Source organism: Rattus norvegicus, chromosome 10 (assembly GCF_036323735.1).
Source record: "Rattus norvegicus strain BN/NHsdMcwi chromosome 10, GRCr8, whole genome shotgun sequence".
NCBI lineage: Eukaryota > Metazoa > Chordata > Mammalia > Rodentia > Muridae > Rattus > Rattus norvegicus.
Genome location: NC_086028.1, coordinates 84,233,896 through 84,251,360, shown reverse-complemented (window position 1 = coordinate 84,251,360; position 17,465 = coordinate 84,233,896). Strand labels below are relative to the sequence as shown.

Here is a 17,465-nt window from a genome sequence, read left to right as displayed (position 1 = left end):
GAGGGCAGCGGGCGGGAGCGAACCGGGAGCCCAGAGGAGGGAGGCGGGTAGCGCTATTGTGAAAGGGGCCGCCGCCGCCACGAGGGGGAGGGGACCGAGGCGCGGGGGCCCGCGAGGGGAGGTCGGGGACGAGGGCGAGGACGCAGGAGCGGGCGAAGGTGGGCTGCCGAGGCAAGGGCGGGTTGGGGAAGGAAGAAGGGCGAGGGCGGCCGCTGATGGCTGGGGAATGCGGAGTATCCCCGGAAAAACCAAGTGCGAGAGAATGGGGTTGGGGAGGAAGGAAGGAGGTAGATGCTCCCGCCCCTCGCGGTCGCGTACCGACCGCTCTGCTGAGCCGGCCTTCGTTGGGTGGCCCTTCCCCGGCAACCTGGCAACGCGCCTTGCCCACGCCGGAGCCCCGCGCGCCTTCGGGACCGGCCCCGACCCAGGCTCCCATGGAGCCTGCGGCTGTTTCATGGAGTACAAGTCAAAGCTTCCACCCTCTAGGCTCCCTGGCGGTCCCACATGGTTTGGAGAACAAATGAAGTTCTTTGTCTCTAAGGGATCCACCACAGAAATGGAGGAACCTCTGGTTCCCAGAAGCAGCAAAATCCATGATGTCTGCTGCCCAGGGAGTTGTAACCACAACCTTGGGGTGACGTACTGCCAACTACCGACGGTTGTTTCCCAGAGCCATATCTCCAGCCTTCTTAAGCTACTCCTAGGATCTTTTGGGAGAAGGTTCAGGAAGTCTATGGAGAGATGTATGCTTGTGTTAGACTAAGCGTTCTTTAGGGCCTTCTGTTTGACTACTTCCCATTTCTCCAGGTTCACAGTGTCTAGTTTTCCAAGCAACTTTATCCACTAACTCCCCCTAGTTCCCTATGGACAAACATGTACATAGTTGTAAATTAATCGGTTGCTTATCTGTCTCAAATTTTTAAAATGTGTATAGAGATAGCCCAGGTGTAGTGGTGCACACTTTTAATCCCATCCCTTGTGAGGTAAAGACAGGAGAATTTGATTTCCTGGTTCACATAGCAAGTTTCAGGACAGGGCTACATAAACCTTTTCTAAATAAATAATAAGCAAGCAAACCTTGTCTGTATAGATAAATAAGCGGTAAATTGTACAGATAGGACACCTGGCCCTATGTGAAATCTGCTAGTTAGAAACTGCTCCTGTGTTATGGGTTCTAAGCATGAAACTGACAAGCTTAATGTCTGAGTCCCAGGCCCTTTTCCATCGGACCAGCTTCAGATCTGCACGGGAAGGCAGTAGAAGGGCAGGAGGATTAGAAGTTAGTAGACTAGTGGTCTTCTTCCGTGTGAAGACTACCACCTCACTCTCAGCTGACATACACTGAAACCTCCCAGATTGGTGGCTTGTTGGACTCTTACTCCAAAACCCTATCTCCAACTACCTCTAAGATGTCCAACTGGATGTCTAACAGGCATTTCAAACTCAAGTTTTTGACTCTCTGCCTAAATCCTGCTTCCCCGTACCCAGTAAGTCAGACCATCTTACTTTAAAAACCCAAAGGAATACATTGCGCGTCTTCTCCACAACTCCAACTTGATGTAAGCTGCGATCTCTGCTTTTCTAGTGTTTTAATTAGGAAACGCTTGTAACTAGTCTCAGTCGCAACCTCTGCCTAGGTCTTCCCTGGGCACCTAGAGTGATCCTGATAGATTTAAGATCATAATGTAGGTGGATGAAAAGGAGCCGTTGTGGTGGCCTGAAGGTTCAGCACACTGCTGTGCACTTCAGGACTCTTACTGCTCCCCTTCGCCCATCTCCTGCCATGCACCCCACCCCGGACCCTGTCTGTCCGCTCAGGTCCCTTCTTTTGCTGTTCTCTGTGTGGATCACTCATCAGCTACACACAGGACTCCCTCACTTCTTTGGCTTCTCTTACTAAGTGTCATCTTTTAAACTCCTCCTCTGCTGGCCTCCATTTTCTCTGCAGGATTTAATCATCACCTAGTACATACTTTGTCCTGCATTATCCTCAGCTACCAACGTGAGCTTTATAGATTGTTCACTGAGTGTTCTCTGCGTTGACACCCACACCTGTTACAATGTGCCATCTTGAAGACTGTTAATTCAGGTGTAGTCCATGAGTCAGTTTCATGTAGGGTGCCAATGCTCTAGGGATGTATAGAGAAACTACAGGTAGGAGAGTGAGCAGAGACCAAAGCTAGGGTTCCCAGCTATTTTGGGAGACTGCAGTAAAACCATCCCAAGTTCAAGACTTCCCAGGTTACAGAATGACAGGACTTGCCATGGTTCAGTGGTTAGTGCTTTTGAGTACCCTAGCATCCACAAAGTCCTAGGTCCAATCCTCAGTATCTCTCTCTCTCTCTCTCTCTCTCTCTCTCTCTCTCTCTCTCTCTCTCTCACACACACACACACACACACACACACACACACACACACACACACACACACAGTACTGCTGAGACAGCCTCAAGGGAAATTTCAGGGAAGCCTGAGGACCAGGGTTTGATCCCTGCAACACAAATGATGAGATAACCACTTCGGACCTTCACTCTCACCATGAGGGTACAGGAGCCAAACATAAGTAAAATAAATGTAAATATGTAAAAAGAGAAGCCAAGGCTGTAGCCTGAACCGACCAGAGGCTGTCACGGGGTTGGCGAGCTGGTTCGGCAGGCACAGATGCTTGCCTTGCAAGCCCGACCACCTGAGGTAAATTCCCAGGGCGCATGTACAGGTGGAAGGAGGGAAGCCACTCCGCAAAAGCATCTTGACTGCCGCAGAATGCTGTGACAGGCCCCTCGCCCACCTGCACACAAACCCAAACCAGCATCATTAGCATCAACTTGAAGACTTGGGTGTGCAGATTTCCAGGTCCCACCCTAGACCGAGTAATTCCCAAGCTCTGCCTTGGTTTTGTGGGTTCTTTCCTCCCCTGGGGCTTTGTTTCTATTCATTTTCTTTCTTGAGACAGGGTCTCGAGTACACAAGCTGGCTTTGAACTCCTAATCTTCCCACTACCACCTCCCGAGTGCTGGGATTACAAGCCTGCACCATCATGCTAGGCTAAGCCTACCTCCTACCCACTCTTAAAGGGCCAGCGACTATATTAGGTTTGAATGACTATAACTATAAGGCCCTTCCCCCGCCCCCTTCAACTTCAGTGCTGCCACTGCGATGCAAAAGCAGCCCCAGTAAATGTGTACGTGATCATTTTCCAATATAACTTTATTATATGAAATTTGTATTCCTAATACTTTTGTTTGGAGTTTTAAGATGAGGTCTCCCATGTATATTTATCTCTTCCAGGTAGCCTCTAATTACTGTGTAGCTGAGAGGACCTTGAACTTCTTCCCGCATCTATCTCTAGGGTGCTGGATTACAGACGTTTACCATTGTGCGCACGCACTCATCACAAGCCAAATACAGTCTGTGCTGCAAGACTTCACTGTTGCTGGGCAAGTGCTCTCCAACCGAGCTACGGACCCAACCCTGTTTTTAACAGTTTACCATCTGATTTTAAAATCTGCAACTATCAGACTGAGGAGATAGCTCAGCAGTTAAGAGCACTCACTGGCTGTTCCTTCAGAGGACCTGGATTCAATGCCCAGCACCCGCATGGTCCTCATAACAGTCTATAGCTCCAGTTCTTGGGGATCGGTCGTCCCAGGCATGCATGCACAAGATACACATATATGTGCATGCAGGCAAAAGACCCATACACAGAAAATAAACAATTAAAAAGTGCAACTATTACAAGGTTTTGGTTCAACTTGTTTGTGACAGTGTCTAGCCTTAGCTGTCCTGGAACCAATTAGATCAGAAAAGCTCGGAACTCATGGTGATCTGCCTGCCTATTTCTGGAGTCCTGGAAACAATTCTTAGTTTGTAAGACGTACCAAAAGGTGTTGGGTCACCAGGCCTGAAAGTACATGCCTGTAATCCTAAAACCAGAGGTAGAAGCAAGGGCATTAAGTTAGAAGCCAGCTAGGGTATGTAGTTTACTAAAACAAACAAACTGGGGCTGGAGAGATGGCTCAGTGGTTAAGAGCACTGACTGCTCTTCCAGAGGTCCTGAGTTCCCAGTGACCACATGGTGGCTCACAGCCCTCTGTAATGGGATCTGATGCCCTCTTCCGGTGTGTCTGAAGAAAGTGACAGTCTATTCACATATATAAAATCTTAAAAAAAAAAAAAAAAAAGACAAGAATGCTGAGTTAGATTTCCCCTCTGGGCTGCCCACTGCTGATCTAAGGGCACATAGCCTGAACTGGAGGCAGTCTAGGATAAAATATGAATGGAAGTACTGTCTAGTGCCCAAGCCATAGGTGCAAGGGGAGTGAGAGCTGTTTCTAATGGAGATAAGTTATTCTGAGTTGCTTAAAAAGTGACTTTTCTGGTGGTACTAGACACTGAATCTGGGACTTCATGAATGCTAGGCAAATGCTCTATTCTTGAGCTATGTGCCCTGCAGAGCTTTTCTCTCTTGAGATTGTCTCACTAAATTGCCCAGGCTGACTTTGAACTGACACACTGACCCTGACAGTGAACTTTCAATCCACGGCCCTAAACAAATGAAGGAGGCCAGTAAACTAATGGATGTTAGTACCTTCTAAATGACATTATTAGCAGAATAAAAAAAAAAAAAAAAAAAAACTGCTGCTCTGGGCTGGTGAGATGGCTCAGTGGTTAAGAGCACTGACTGCCCTTCCAGAGGTCCTGAGTTCGAATCCCTGCAACCACATGGTGGCTCACAACCATCTGTAGTGAGATCTGATGCCCTCTTCTGGTATGTCTGAACAGCTACAGTATACTTATATACAAAATAAATCTTTAAGAAAAAAAACTGGCAATTTTCATCAGTGTTCAAACTTTTTTTTTTCCCCTTCTGGAGACTTTCAGCTCTAAAATCCAGAGTCTACAATCTCACTGCAACAAATTAAGGAAACATACTTTTCCCCCTCAAAGCCAAGACTGTAATCTTTGGATTGACTCATCTTAGTTCAACTCCAAGATATAAACCACCAGAAACTGAGAAGAGGTCTTTTTTGCGTTTTGACTTTAGGAACTATTTTGAGACAGGATGTCATTCTATGGCCCAGACTGACCTCAAATTCTCTGTGACCTTCCTCGGCCTCCCATAGTGCTACAGGTGTGAGCCTCCAGGCAAAGAATTCCTTTCATTAGAATTCTTGCTTCTAAACCATCAAGTTTTAAACTGTGGTGATTCCTGAACTAAAAAGTACAAGGAAGTAGGTTTCAAAGTGTAAAGGCCAGGAGAGGTGTGGTGAGGCACGCCTGTGACCTCAGCTCTGGAAGGAGGCTGAGGCCAGAGAATTGAGTTCACCCTGGTGTACATAATGGGTTCTAGGCCAGCCTCGGCTACAATTTCAGACCCTGTTCCAAAAACAACAAAAAACTAAGTGGAGTCCGTTGTGAGGGGACCTAAAAGAAGCGGTGCTTAATACCCGTAAGTTAAATCCCTAAATTTTTTTATCAGTAGTGGAATGCTAAGCACTTTGCCCAGTGGCCGCAAGTTTGGAGAGGGTTAATACCAATCTTTCACCGTCCTGCACAGGTTTATGGAATTGCTGGACTCCGTTCCTGTTTTCTCCATTTTTTGAAGGGCATCCCTATGGAGTGAAAAAGCATTTGGCAAACCATTTTACCTGCCTGTGTCTTGGTTTTCCCAGTCACCACACCCGCCTCCACCACATCCCCCAAATAAGGAAGCAAGAGTAGCTCATCTTTCCGGTCTCTCTCTCTCTCTCTCTTTTTTTTCTGACAGCGAGGCTGCTGACAGGGGGCAGAACTTGGTAGTAAAAAAAAAAAGCGAATGTTTGTCTTGGCTTCTCTCCAGGGAGAGGATTCTCCCGGGTGGCTTTCCGAGGCGCTCAGAAAGGTAAATAAAAACTGGAGTTCCGTGGACGACATTAGCCTAGTCCCACACGGCACCGAAGGGAGACCACGGCCATGCTCGCCACCTTGGAGGTTAGGACACCAATCAGTACGGAGCCAAAAGTTTCTGCCGAAGCTTTGTGGGGCTCAGAGCGCTTTCGGCCAGCAGCCCTGTGGTCCGTTCCGGCACGCCTGAGGGAGTCCCAGTCTACTAGTCCTCTCCAAGGACGGATATACCCAACTGCTTTTTTCAGTTCCCTTTACAATATGGTCACAACTCAAATTTGTGTGTGTGTGTTTAATTATTTCTATCCCCCTCCCCCCCACTTTCAGACCGCCCCGCCAAAATTTTCAGTCTGTCCTTCCCACTCCACGTGGACCTCCCTTCCCTGTCCCAGCAACCCCTGCGAGAGCCACCCCTAACACGTGGTCAATTGTTGTGTTTCCTTCCTCAGGCTCCCACTTAGCAAGCATCCGTTAGCCACTGAACAAAGGTGCCCTCTTGAGGATGACTTTGGGGCAGCAGCCTAGGTTATTGAGCGCTTAGAAACTATGCAATAATGCTGCTTCAGCTTAAAATGACTTCATACCGCATACTTCTCTGGTTAATGACCTTAAGGATTGGGGCTGGCGTTGCAGAGCAGTCAGAGGGCAAAGGCAGGGGAATCTTCTGAGTTCGATGTCAGCCTGGCTTACATAGCAAGTTCCAGACCAACCAAAACAACAAAATAAGTAACTTTAAGGATTGCACAGAAGAGAAGTCAGGTATAGTAACACTTGTAGTCCTAGCTCAAGAGGCTGAAGAGGGTAGCAACATACAGGGCTGTCTGGGTTTAATGTAGCCACCACACTGTTTAAAAATAGTAAGGGGATGAGAATCTAACTCAGTGGTAACATAGCTGAATGGTAGGGTATAGGCAGCCAGAGCCCCTAAATTCAATCTTTAAGAGACAAATCCAAGAGAGAGCTAGGTAGCATCGATGAAATTGTCTTGGTGTGGAGTGAGCTAGTTTTCCTTTTCTGGATGCAAATCGGTTACCTTTACTCCAATTCACTTTCCTTAGACTTCATGGTGTTGGGTCACGGGCACAGCACCTCTCTGCATTGAATGGACCGTTCCTAAATGGCCTCCTTAACAACACTGTAAGTAATTCTCTCTATGTGAGCTCAGTCCGACTGGTCAAGCTAACAGGTTTCTAAAATAATATCTCTTGTTCAGCATTAAGAACACATTGAATGGAGAGAGAGTCCCAGAAGATGGTTTTAGAAGGAGGAGGAGAAGGTAAGCAGCAAAAATTAGTCCAGGGCCCAGCATGGTGGACCATGCTTTTAATCCCAGCACTGGAGAGGCATACGTGTCTCTGAGGACAGCCAGGTCTACGTATGGAGTTCCAGGACAGCTGGGACTATATAGAGAGAACCTGTCTCAAAAAAATAAGTTAATAAAATTAAAGATAGTGGTATGGGAATCTTGAACCTGGTTTGAGGTCTCTCTTCTCTCAACACCATGATTCACAGCTTATGTGGGAAAATTAAAACAGGGGGGAAAAATCCTTTACTAGAAGTAAAGTTGGCTGAGGAACGGGAGCTATAGTTAAGCAGTGGATTATGGGTAGTGTTCACAGAAAGGAAGGGCTACACAGTGTGGAGAAGAAGGGTTGAATTTGGTACAAGCCTATTCCAATCCCAACACTGGAGAAGTTAAACTAGGAAGCGTGGGGGCAGAGAGGGTGCAAAGAAGGCTCAGTAATTAAGAGCATTGGTTGCTCTTCCAGAGGACGAGTCCCAGCACCCACATGGTGGCTAATGACCATCTGTAACTCCAGTTCCAGGGTACCCAATGCCTTCTTCTGGCCTCCGCGGCTACCACTGGCAATCTCTCTATCCCTCTCCCCCCCCCCTCTGTTTAGCCCCTAATAAACAAACAAATTGTCGTTCTAAGGTCACAGAACTCTAGCCCAAGAGCTACAAGTAGGTGCCCAGAGCACCTACTTTTAAAGAAAGAGTCCCAAATCGAGCAAGTGAGAAGACTGAAAACGCTGGCTGGGCCACTTGCTCTCCTATAAGTCAGCAACTGTCAACGCTCCGGTTACCAGGTGCTATTTCCAGTGAGCAGGGTTTGGGATGAAGAAAAGGGAGGGGCAGAGACGTCTAGGCAAAGGGAGACCCAGTGAGCTCCTCCCTGCCAGCCCAGCTGCAGTTCTTGCTTTTAGCCACTCGGGGGCGCCCAAGCTCAACTAGAGTAAGGGGGACCGAGCACAAGCAACCTAAAGTAGCTAGCTGCTAGAGGACAGCTTAGAACGTCAGGGATGACCCTGAATGGAGAGTTGACGCAAGGGCCCTCTGCTCTGAGGCTGCCGACTCTGAGCCGCTGAAAGGCATTCCCACCTCATCTCCGCAAAAAGGGACTCGTGTCACTGGAGACACACTCTCTACCTTCTCCGAACTTCCTCCCCCCCACCTCCACACTATGGTCGCTTCTTCCTTGACTAGTTTCCTTCCCTTCCCCCATCCTCCTGTGGGAACCAACCCGCAGCTGGTCAGAAGGTTGAGGAATGCTCTGCCTCGGCTAGGTGCCAAGCTGTGGACTTCCTGGGCTGTGGGGTGGGGCTTGGCAAGGCGAAGTCCTTTGGACACAGAGCCACCCAGTCTTGTAGAGCCTGCCCTTCCCCCACCCCACCCCACCTCTCTCGCTGCTAAGTAAAAGGCTCTGAAGTCTCTCTTTGTGACCACAATCTAATTTCCTTCCCCCACCTCAATAGGATTTCCTAGCCCGGGTAAAAACATCTACAATCTGGGGGCGGGTGCACTGTGGCTCATAGCGGTAGGCGAGGTACCTATTTCGGGACCTGCCTTCCCTGCCCCAGGAACGCGTTGCTGGAAGGAGGGATTCAGTTGTCAGGGTCTCGCGCCAGCAGTTATTAATGGCAATTCATCCTCTCAAGTTTCTTCTCGGAACCTTGGGTCTAAAGTCCCTATATAGTTTAACACAGGAGTAAGCCGATTTCTGAGTACCTGACCTTGACTTGGCCTTCGTTTCCCTGAAATAAATAAGCTGAAATCTGAACTCACACGTCCAGATCAAGAGCAAGGAAATCTTTGCAGCCCAATGTAGCCGACTGAGATGCGTTTAGCAAGAATGAGGAGCCGGCAAAAAAGCCACTTTATCATGGAGGGCGTCCAAGCCTGACAAGGACTTCTCTGTCCTACTGAAGGGGCTAGCCGTTCCAAAATGCTTTTGCATTTGTGGGAGGAGAATCTTCTGATAATGCAGTTCGGTGGCGCCCCCTGCCTCACAGCTCCCCGGTGCCACTTTTGCAGCCAGTCTGCCTGACGTCATCATCTATAGACCTGTGCCAGATTCCCAAGTTCCTCTCTGGAAACTTCAGCCCCCACACCCTGAGCCTAGGGGAGAGCCAATGTAGGTCACTGCAGCTGAGCCTGCAGGGCTGTCTGCTCCTTGGGCAGAGAGCCTTTCAGGCCCAGAGGAAGTCTTGCAGAGAAGCAAAAGGAAGAGCTCAGTGAGATTCAGACAAAAATATATATCTTGGAAAATAAAGCAGAGCCGGGGGCGTGGGGGTGGCGCACGCTTTCAATCCCAGAGTTTGGGCGGCAGAAGCAGGTGGATCTCTGAGATCGAGGCCAGCCTGGTCTGCAGAGCAAGTTTCAGGGCAGCCAAAGTGGCATAGAGAAACCCTGTCTCACCCCCTCCCTGCTAAAACGAACTGAAGAAGGAAGGAAAGCAGGGAGAAAGCCGGAGGCAAGTGGTCAGAGCCGAGGCTGTAACAGGAGCTGGAGTCTGCAGAGCTAGCCATGCTTGGGGGAGAGCCAGAGGAGGCTTGGGCACGCTCCGGTTCTTGGCTACCCTCTTCTTGCTTTCCTTGCCTATGTAAGGCGACTCTGGTGCCTGTCCTCTATTCTTCAGTCACTTGGTAGGCTCAGCTCTCAATCCTCAGGAGCCTCTGGGATTTATCTTAGAGACCCTCTACTTCCTCTGGCCACAGTGTCGGGGTCTTGGAGGGAACCTGGAGTGGACTGCCTCTGCCCCCACCCTGTCCTATTGAAAACCCTTTCCTGCTTGTTATCTGCTAAACTCATTTTACCCAGGGAACTTCCAACCCTCTTATCCCTTTCCTTCCCTTCTTCCTACGCTTACCCTGGAGATCTAAGTAATAGGAGTGTGGGTAAATATAAACTCATTATTCTAGTTTCACACAGGGGAATCAAGGGCCCATGGCTTTATCCAGCTTTGAGTCCCCAGGCGAAGGGGAAGATGAAGGAGAAGGAAAAAGAGGAGGAGGAAAAGGAGGAGGCAGCAGCAGCAGCAGCAAGGGCTAGAGAGAGATGGCTCAGCAGTTATGAGCACTGGCTGCTCTTCCAGAGGTTCAGTTCCCGCCCATCTCTAATGCCTACAACCATCTGTAACTCCAGTTCTAAGAGGGCCAATGCTTTTCTGTCCTCTACAGACACCAGCCATGCACAAATACGTAGGTAGACACGCAGGCAAAACACTCATAGACATAAATAGGATAATAAAAACAAATACTTCTAGTCTCAAAAAAAAATATTTATTAGTCACAGTCCTGGTAGGTTTTTGGGGGAAGTGGGGGGTGTTCATTTGCTTTTTCGTTTGTGTTTGTTTGTTTTGGGGACAGGGTCCCACTGTGTGGAGCAAGCTGGCCTCAAATTCAGAGATCCACCGACCTCCGGCCTTCAGGGCTGAGTGCAGGGATTAAAGATGTGTCCTATGGTGTCTGCCACCTCATCTGGTCTTAGTGCTGAGACTTGAACCCACAACTTTGTCTATACTCAGGGGCATCTTCAGTCCCCAAATTTTAAGCCTGTTTTAACTGGAAACAAGGGTGTGGGGGAGGGGAAGTGGTGGAAGGATCTAGTCCTCTCTGCTTCCTTCTTCCCCTGAGAGTACAGTCAACTCCCGAGAAGGTGTACGGGTAGTATATCCTGCTACTGCTTGGTGCCCATTTGCCTTCATTAGCAGAATCCTGGCGCCCAGGAGGCACTCTGATAAATGGGTTTTGCACAGAGTCAAACTAAATCTGACTATGCTTTCTGACTGAACTGAGACGTTGTCCCACATTGGAGAAAGGTTAAAAAATTATCCCCAGATCACAGCTGGATCTCCTGGAGAGAACAAGGACCTCGAGCTGTGTTTCCCTTCCATTCTTTCCCATGACCCCTCTGGTGGGCGTCCTAAACCAGATTCCTGAGCTGTCCCCAGTTTGAGTCAGTGAGGCTCAGGTAAGCCTAAGAATTGGCATTTCTCACAGGGTCCCAGGTAAAGCGGACATGAATCTCCTTTACTGATCTGAGAATCATCGCCTCAGTGAATCCCAGCTCCTAACCTCAATGTTCACACAGAAGACCTGCTTGGTTTCAATTTTATACAGGAGGAAGGAAGAGGGGAGAATTCCGAGCATCCTAAATTTGTCCGCCACACAAGACAAGGGTAAGCAGGTCAATCTCGGACTGGTTATCTGTGCTCTCTTTATTTAGTTCCTTGACTCCATCCTTATTGAAAGTCACTTCCCCCCAAACATGTTTTGCTACAGCGAGGGAGCACTAGGAATTTCCTGTGGCTAGGCAGCCCAGTGCCGGCAGGGGTGGAGGCAGAGCTAGGCAATCCAGTCCTTCCCTTGGCTCGGGCAGGGCCACGTGCCCCACCCCCTCGCTTGCACATGTCTCCGCCGCCACCGCCGCAACAGCCGGGCTGTTTATGAGCGAGTTGTTGTGGTAGAAATGGAGCAGGCTGCACATGCCCGGGCCATGTGACCCGGGCAGCCCGCGTGAGCTTCAAGACAGCACAAACACACTCGGCCCTGTCCTCCAGTGGCCGGAGGAACAGGCGGGAAGGAAGGGGGAAGAAGGGAAAGGCCACTGGGCCGTCTTGTTATCTGCTGCCCTGTTTTCTGCTTATGTCCTTTTTGTCTCTTTGCTGAGACGCTGATAGCACAGTCAACAGCAAGTAAGCCTGGTTTCTCCAGGATGCTCACTCCCCAAACAGCTCTTTGGCATTTGCACCCACCCAGAGCCCAAATCCCCCAAATAACAAAGGGTCTCTCCAGGTCAGGAACACAGTATATCTCACCCCAGTCTCCTTAAGATGTATCGTCCCATAGTCTCCAAGCTGAGACCTGGCTTTTCCTGGAGCCTGGGCTCCCCCCAACCAGGCTTCCCTTATCCCCTCTTTCTAGGAAGGACGATGTCACACATTAGTGCAGCTAGTGCCCACTCCAAGATTAGAACAAGGAGAATTCAGCGATTTACGAGCCGGGGACAGGAAGCTAAGAATGTGTTTGCAGCGGGGGGTCTGTGGGTCCGGTGGATCGGACGGGGAAGTCCCTTTGGTGGTGAGGAGGAGCTGGAGACCTAGAAAGGCTGTCACACCCGACTTCTGAAGAACAAGCAACGGGGGTAAAAGACAAGTTTAGCTTTCATCCCTCACTAAAACGCCCCCCCCCCCGCTTACGGCTCACAGGGACTGGGACCCCAGAGCCCCTACTTCCAGCCCACAGCTCCTGCCCCCTTGCCCACTGGTGACCTTGTTTCTGCACTGCAGTGCTAAGACTGCAGGAGTCAGGCGGACAGTAGGTTAGCAGGAACAAGCAAATGAAATGAGAGCGACCCACATTTCCTCACACACCGAAAAACTTTGCAGCTTCTGCATTGCAGAGCCGGTGCTTTTTATTTATTTAGTTATTTATTTATTTTTTCAAATCTCTCCACTGGGCCCCTACACACGTCTGCATTTTTGCAACCCGCACAGATTTTTTTTCCCCCTCCAGGGTGCAAACTGTGCATTCTAATGAGCCAAAGCTCCTTCCTGCCGCATTGAAAATTTCATCAAATCCTGTCCCCTCCCCCCACTTAGAAGAGTGGGAAGGATCCTAAATTTGTGAAGTAGCATCTTCTCCCTCCTTCCCCTGACTCCCTTCCCCTCATCATACTGCAGACCTTCCAACCAACAGCTGCAACCAAGGGAGGAGGACCAGGAACGTGAGCCTTATTCCTTCCTTCCTTCCACACAAGCTGAGCTAGCCAGGCAGGGGTTGCTTTCTTTTTTTTGTTTTTTTATTTCCACCACCACCACCCTCCCCCCGCAGCCCACTACACCCTCCTTTCCCTCCGCATCCCAGCCAGTGTTTATGTAAGCCTCCCAGAAGCTACACATGGCCCCCAGTGCTTGCCCAGGCCCCAGTTTCTCCAAAGTCCATCCTTCTCACGAGGACTGTCATGAGCTTCTGGCTTCCCTAAGCAGCTGCACAGAGATCTGCCCAAAGAAGAGGAGACGCTGGATCCGGAGAGGGTTTGAGGTGCAGCTTAGAATGGAGATGAGAAAGGCACAGAGACACCCTGCCTCCTCATGCATATACACACCACAGGCTTCTCTGCACCTTAATCCACAGGATAGGCACGCAGCAGGGGCTTAGAAGACAGTATCACCAGTGGGCTACAGGAATAGTATAGCAGGACAGGAGACATCAGTATGACATGCTAGATACTACGGTCTCCCTAGGTCTCCCTAGCTAGAAAGACGGACTCTTTACCAGATAAAGGGTCAGCCGGTGTTTATCTTACACTGCCAAGGACACTCTATGCCACTTACAGGATCCTGTGATGTGACTTAGATTCTGGGCTCAGAAGAGGTGACCCTCCTCTGAGTTCCCAGAGCATTAAGGTATCGTTGATCCTGGATGGTGGCTTTAAAGGTACACATTTCTCAGGCAGGTAAATGGGAGAGCCAGATCATCTTTCCTTTAGGGTCACGTCACAACTTCTGTCTTAAATGTCCAGCTCATTCATTCATTTACGTATTTATTTATTAGAACAGGGTCTCGCCGACTGGCTTAGAACTCACCATGCAGACCAGGATGGGCTAGAACTCACACAACCCCACCGACCTCTATCTCCCAAGCTAGGAACAAAGAACGGTCATCAAAAAACGGGCTCAACCCAGTTTTAACACATCCCTGGAAGGAAGCACCAAGGGGCTCTGAGGCCCCTGGCCTATCAGCCCTTGTCCCAATTCATCACCAGCTGTGGACCCCATAATTAGAGGACTTGATAGAAAAAGAACTCTGATGACTGCTTGGGTCCCACACCTCTGGAGCAGCCCCCGAGAAAATTTTGGTTTTTGTTTTTAATCGCTCGTTGGTTTGGTCATTGCATCCTACTCTGGGCCCTTCCTTCTCTGTACAATCAGATGATGGGAACGTAGGATGGCCAAAGGGTTTAAGGGAAGAGGAAATGCTGGAGTTAGAGGAGCGGTTCTGGGAAGCCAAGGCTCTTGCGTGGGAGGGAGCAAAAGCTTCTCTTTTGGTGCCACACCTTCCTTAAGGCACCATCACTGTTTGGGATGTATCTCTTCCAGCACCCGTTCTCCCTGGGAAGGGAGATCTTGCTAGCTGAATTTCTTCTTCGATCCTGGCCCTGAAACCCCAGCACTACCTTGCTTACTGACAGTGACACAGTGGCTGTTCCAACTGAGGCTGGGGAGCTTCACACTTCCAATGACCTCCATTAACTCTGTCCTTCTTTGGTAGTGTTCTGTAAATACAGTTTGAAGACAAATCTCCTTATGTCTCAGTTTCCTGATCTCCAGTATACAAGAATGTGACCTACTACCCTGCGAAGCTATGAAAACCAAAGGAGATCATGTTCATCAGGCTCTCAGCCCAGGGCATGGCATACAGTTGGTCCTTAATATGAAATTTACTGTCTGATTTTTCCTGGAAAGAACTGTGATTGGGTAAAGGTGGAGAAACGCATCCATTGAACCCAGCCAGTCCTGGCTCTTGCCTTATCCTCTCTTTTCTCAACTCAGACTTTGTCTCTCCTATCTTGAGGTCCTCCCCGCCAACAGGGAGATTTTGGGTAGGATAGGGAAAACCAGCTAGCCTTTTAGAAACCAGGAGAATGATCTAGAAAGGCAGGAAATGAGCCTCTCTCATAGGTAAGTGGCTGCTTTCCTGATTCAGGGGCATCCCCAGGTTTCTATCCCAGGTTTGCATCACCTGGGCCAACAGGTTTTTACCCTGGGCACTGAGGCCTTGGTGAGAAAGGAGGGGGATGGGAAGGCACCTACTGAAGCCTGACCTATTTTCATTTGGGACCCACCCTCAGTCACTCAGTCAAACAGTCTGCCCAAGATTTAGGCCACTGGAGATCTGCACAGGGTGTTGTCCTGTTCCCCAGAACCACCTCCTGTCAAGGAGAATAGATCTTGGATCACATACCCACCCGGCCATGTACACTCAGTGCACAAACTCACGTGTAAAGGTGATGCTTATACTCATGATCACAAGCTTCTGGCCCCTCAGTAGTATGCAGAGGACCTCTAGCCAGAGCTTAAAAGTCTTGATCTTTCCTTTTTCTATTTTTCTTTAAAGTTTTTTATTTTTTATGATTTATTTATTTATTATGTATAAGTACACTGTTGCTCTCTTCAGACACACCAGAAGGAGACATTGGATCCCATTACAGATGGTTGTGAGCCACCATGTGGTTGCTGGGATTTGAACTCAGGACCTCTGGAAGAGCAGTCAGTGCTCTTAACCGCTGAGCCATCTCTCCACCTTGTTTTTCTGTCTCTGATGTCTTTTCCAGTTCAAAGGATCCTGGGAAAACTAAGGACAAAGTTGAAAATGCAAACACACAGAGGATTCAACAAAGCCTCTAAATAGTGAGATTTCTCCTCAGGATCCCAGACTTTTCAAAGAAACCAAGTGGAAGAACTCACAATATGGATTGGATCCAGGGCTGGGCTTAATTGAGTGCCAGTCATTAAGTCTAATCTCTTGGGGGCTAAGGCTGGCTTTACATATATGCGTGCATGTATGTGTGTGTGTGTGTATCTGTGTGTCTGTGTGTGTGTGTATCTGTGTGTCTGTGTGTGTGTATCTGTGTATGTGTCTGTGTGTGTCTATGTGTATATCTGTGTGTGTATGTGTGTATGTGTCTACATGTGTGTGTATGTATATATGTGTGTCTGTGTGTGTATCTGTGTATGTGTGTGTGTGTTTGTATGTATGTGTGTATGTGTCTATGTGTGTCTCCCTCTGAGTTTGTGTGTGTACATGTGTTAAGCTAGAATGTCTGACTAGTGGGAGGGGAAGGTTGTTGTTGTGTGGTTGTTTTTACAGAGATTTTTGACTAATTGATTGATTGACTGAGACAAGTTTCATGCTCTCACCAAGAATTGGTGGCCTGGCACTCTAAGTAGCCCAGGCTCACTCTGAACTCACAGTAATTCTCCTGCCTCAACTTCTAGACTTCTTGGACTATAGGCATAGTCAGCCACCATCCTACTGGCTATCAGGTATGCTCAACTACCTCTGTTGTCTTGTTTTATTTTTTAGTTAACTAAATTTTTTATGTGTGTGGGTATTTTGCCCCCTGCATGTATGTATGTCCCTGGTGCCCATAGAGGCCAGAAAACGGTACCAGATTCTTGGGAGCTGGTGTTACAAGATGGTTGTGAGCTGCCATGTGGGCCTTGGGTATTGATCCTCTGCAAGAGCAACAGTTGCTCTCAACTGCTGAACCATCTCCCTACGCTTGTCTTCAGCCAAGGTTCAAGTCAATGAGAAGCCACACATCTAGTTACCACCCCCCAAACCCTGGCTCCCTGGTTCCTTTGCTCTTCTTCCAGAAGCTCCTGATAGAGAAAGGAATACAGCTTACAGTTTAGAATTTTCTAGAGCCAAGGAAAAGCCCTACCTTTCATTTTGTTCCCTGGAACACAACAAAAAAGAAAGAGCATGGGAAGTGGGCTTATACTGCTATACCTGCTACAGAAGGAGTCTCTAAAGACACTTTGACTTGGTGTATGGTTAACACATCTGTAACCCCAGTGCTTGGGAGGCAGAAAGCAGAAAGATTAAAACTGCAAGGCCAGCCAATAGAAGTAGACCCTGTCTCAAAAATAAAATAAGATTTAAAAAAAACAAAAACAAAAACAAAAAACCACTCTTTGTCAGGGAGAAAAGGAGGAGCCCTGTATTAAGTGGAGAGGAAACAGGGATCTGATGTAACCGCCCCAAAGGCCTCTCCTTCCTTTCCTCCCAGCCTCAGCTTTCATACCTCACACAGACTACAAAACAACCTTGCTTCTTGCCAAGAGCAGGGTCAGGCCGAATGAATTTCGACTCTGGTTCTCTCTTCTCCCTGGCTGTGAACTCCAGGAGGGAGTCTTGATCTCTGGCCCTCCCCTGATATGAAAACATGCTGAGCAAGAGGATGTGGGCAGGACCACCACAGTTGCAAACAGAGCTGAGGGCCTTCGGGGGACCCAGAGCAACTAAAGGAAGCAGGGGAGTGAACTATGTTGGAGGCAATGCTGGGACTAGGCGTGGGTGGGGGTTGGGGGATAGACCATCTTGACAGCACCAAGGGACTGATTTTGAATTTTGAGAAGTCCTTACGGATACCTGGGTGGGGGTCCCCAGGCTCTGAGCCAATCAAAAAGGTCTCAAAGAGCAAGCAGCCTGGGACAGAGCAGTTCACCTTCCAAATCTCCCTCCACACAGTGAGCTAGGAGGAGGGAGAGGGAGTGGAGGCTGACTTCAAAA

General features: G+C 48.9%; 1 long non-coding RNA gene across 2 annotated transcripts; it reads left to right on the top strand.

Annotated features, from left to right (window-relative positions):
• Positions 1–58: 58 nt before the first annotated feature.
• Positions 59–17,248, top strand: LOC108352130 (uncharacterized). Of its 2 annotated transcripts, XR_005490442.2 has the most exons (4): positions 59–158; positions 3,289–6,642; positions 6,942–7,020; positions 7,097–17,248. It is a non-coding gene; the product is annotated as an uncharacterized LOC108352130 (long non-coding RNA). The 2 variants fall into 2 exon arrangements; XR_010055796.1 differs by having other exon boundaries at positions 6,942–17,248.
• Positions 17,249–17,465: the final 217 nt, after the last annotated feature.